We start from the raw sequence: 3,692 nt of genomic DNA on the forward strand, positions 1-3,692 counted from the left end.
GGGGAGAAATAACTTCACCGCCATCCCACGGTACGTTCACAACTGACAGCCTTCCCGTCCTGATGGAGGGATACAAAAATGGGATGGGAGATTGAAGCACCATCATCATCGAAGTTCAAACTTTTTAGTTCTTTTAATGATGTGAGTTCTTTGTTTTGTTTTTTGAGTGGTTTGAGAGGCAGATTTATTTTTTGTCTAGCAGCTCGAAAATAAAAAGGAGGGAGTGAGCAAGTTTATATACACTGGAAGGCGACACTCATCTTGGTACAGATTTCAGGTATCGTTAACTATGTTTACCTGCACACTAATATTCTATTATTAATATTCCAAATTTGATACGGGTCATGTAAACAACATATTCTGTTTGAATATTCCGAATAAGTTATTATTTCAAATGTGGCATTTTCTGATTAAGACGGCAGATATTATTCAGGTTTTAGGAGCATTGTTAGGACATGTATGGAGCACATTCACATGTGCGTTGAACACAAACCAACTGGCCAATCACTGGGCCAGAGATAATGAAAAACCTGCAGCACGGTGACGACGAGGGTACACCAGAGGAGCAACATGCTGCAGTTGGAAAAGGAGTCAAATTTAAGTTTTATAAAGGATGCAGATGTAGTTTTTATCTGAGTATGCACCACTGCATGTAAACAAAAATATGAATTTTATGAATTCATTTCCATTAGCCGTGTAAACAGCTCAGTAGATATATTGTCTTATTAGGAATAAAGGACTGAATATTTTCTTCATGTTAACGTAGTCGTCAAACCATGAAGGACTAATCCCAATTTATTTTTCAGCAATCGGTTAAAACACTGCAGTGCTAAAATGCAACTGTTCTGCCCTATGAATTATGAGATATATGATGTCATCAGACTCGCTAAATCTACAGTAAAGATTAATACACATTTATCAGGGATGTGTGTTTCTTTTTGAGTTTTCTTTTCCTGATCCCTAGAACTGAACAAGTTGAGCGCCCACTGGATATGTTCTCTGTGAATATTTAAAGTAAAAGCAGTTTCGTGGGTATGCAGTAAATGTTGTTTAAGGTTAGGCAGGTTAAATTGTGAAGATTTTAACAGTTTTTATTATTTAGAAAGTGTCTTAAAACGGACATGTGACAATTTCAACTTTAAATTGTCAAATTGCAGTCATGTGGTTTTCTTCAATGTATGTATTTGCATTTGTCATTATGGGAGAATGTATTTTTATTGAGATTATCAATTACATTTCAAGACCCAGTCATGGCTGTAAAGGGAAATAGCACTCTGGAAATTGATATGACGAGGCTCTGCTGAAACACCAACCTGTACTCAAACATGTCACATTGGGGTTGTGGGTGTTTAGTTCTCCGCTCTATATTCAGAGGAGTGTTCTCAGTTTTTGCAGTCATTGATTGGATTATCTATACAAGGTGTTTAAACATGTGGTACAAATACAGGACGCTTTTATTGAATGTGACTTTTATCGTTTTTGTTGCCCCAACAAATATGGTACAAGGCTTAATGTTTAACAAATGCATGATTTCTCAGAAATGTAACGGCACATCACTGGTAATAATAATAATAAAAGTAACTCTGTTTAAGGTTGAATCATTTTGTCAAGAGTTTACGTTCTTTATGGAGTTCAGTTCTCTCAACCTGGAAGTAAATTCATCGTGCTTGTTTGAATCTCAGGGGTAAAAAACGTCAACATCGCACGTGATTGTCTGTGTTTACGACTTCTTCCACTGCTTGTAAATACGCACTGCACTAAGTGGAGCATTTGAAGATTTGTTAGATCCCCCCTTTACTCAATGCATTAGTGTATGTTTAACAACTGATCTGCTGTTTTTTCATATAAATATTGGGGCCCCATGTCTGTGCAGTGGGCCACTTTATTAATGTAAAGTCTTTGAAGAAACTGATGCTTGTTTGTATGTTGTGTTGTTTCCAGTGTTCAATTTCTGAGGTGACATTTTGATGTTTGGAGCTGCTGTTGGTCATGTTTGAGAAGGCTTCTGATTATTATACTCGTAGGATTGCCTGCAGTCTGAGACATAAATACAGTAGATATGAGGTTTGGTGTTACCTTCAGGCTGATCCGTAAATGTTGCTTTCTCTCCCGGTTTTAAAACTCAGAGCCCAGCCATGTCAGTAACGACAGAAAATCTCCATATATAAATAAATATATAAACAGGGTAAAAGCACTCATGAAGCCCTACTTTTAAAGCTGAGTGTAGACAGTGTATTCACAGCAGTGGGTTACCTGATTAACACAGAAACATCACTACTGCAAACCTGTGTCTTGTCAGTAGATGGAGCCACTTCACCTCGTCCTCGCCAGAGACAGCGTTTCTGTCCTGGGTGTCAGATGAAGATGCTCCTCCACCTGTAAAGCCTGGACTGGAGAGACACTCAATTTAGGTGGGTTGAATGCAAAGAAGTGATTACGTTCAATAATCAGTTAGTAAAGACAGAGACTAACTAAAGGTAAAACTTCTTTAAGCAGCCTAGTCGGGATGGGGTCTAAGACAGGTAGAGGTAGATGTAGATATTGTCAAAAGTCAACTGGTGAAGGTGGATAAGAGAAATGCAGTCTCGATACAAAACAGGTTTTACAGCTGTTTCTGAGGTTCCTATATTTGAGGATAAATCGGTACCGGTTGAGGGCAGGAGGTGATTGATCTTGTCTCTAATAGTTTGAATATTATTATTTAAGAAGTTCATGAAGCCATTACTACTGAGGTGTATAGGAATACACGGCTCAGCCTGGCTACAGTGCTGAAGAGAAACCTGGGGTTGTTCTTATTGTTCTGTATTAATGAGTTATAGGCTGCCTGGCATCACGGAGGGCCTTCTTATATCTTTTAAGACCGTCATACCAGACTAACCGAGATTCTTCCAAACTGGTTGAACACATATCTTTTCAAGTTTTCATCTGGCTACCACCACTGGGTATAACTCACTTCACTTCTCTTATTATGTTATAACTACGTATGTAAAAATGAAAAAAATAGAACGTCACATGTTGATATTGGCCCTTCATTTATTTGATTTTTTCCACAATATGTACTTTAGGTAGTCACATCTGTGATGTATCCAGCTGGTACACAAGGATCACTGGGCCATGGTCCAGGGCCAGTCGTGGAGGTTCTGCAATACCAGGTCGATGCGTGGAGTGGACGGACCAAGCCCCTATTCCATCTCCCTATTCCAAAAATCAATTTAATATATGGTCCCCGGGTAGGGGACGTATCAGATATTAAACTGATAAGAACAGATACTACACTTGATCTTAGCCAAAAGGCAGAGGAGCAATACGGTGGGCTGTGATGACGTGATTCGCTGAGCAGTTAATCTCAAACTATGATCTCATTTGCAGCCATGTTACAATCAGTCGAAGCACAAAAAGAGACATTGAACCAATGTCATAAAGAGTAGTGAATGTTTCATGAAGAAGAATGCGTTTTTTACGGTCCGGTGATGAAGTACACAACAAGAACTAAAGAGCTCCGGTAGTCTCTAGTGGAGAACACAGCTGACTGCAGGATTCAACCCTAAACTGACCATGTGAGCCACAACAGAGTTTATCATGTTAACTATGAACTACACAATAACAGCATTCTCTTCTCCACATGCTGACTGTCCGTCTTATTAACAACAGAACCACTGTGACTGGGATTTAATATGTTACAGCATCATATG

The 3,692-nt window shown here is 38.9% G+C and overlaps 1 non-coding gene across 1 annotated transcript; it reads right to left on the reverse strand.

Moving 5' to 3' along the window:
* Nucleotides 1-3,115: 3,115 nt before the first annotated feature.
* On the reverse strand, nt 3,116-3,306 carry LOC116378943 (U2 spliceosomal RNA). The gene has a single exon (XR_004212363.1). It is a non-coding gene; the product is annotated as a U2 spliceosomal RNA (small nuclear RNA).
* Between the last annotated feature and the right edge of the window lie 386 nt (nt 3,307-3,692).

The sequence above is a fragment of the Anarrhichthys ocellatus genome, unplaced genomic scaffold, assembly GCF_004355925.1.
Source record: "Anarrhichthys ocellatus isolate YVR2014 unplaced genomic scaffold, GSC_Weel_1.0 scaffold3452, whole genome shotgun sequence".
Lineage (NCBI taxonomy): Eukaryota > Metazoa > Chordata > Actinopteri > Perciformes > Anarhichadidae > Anarrhichthys > Anarrhichthys ocellatus.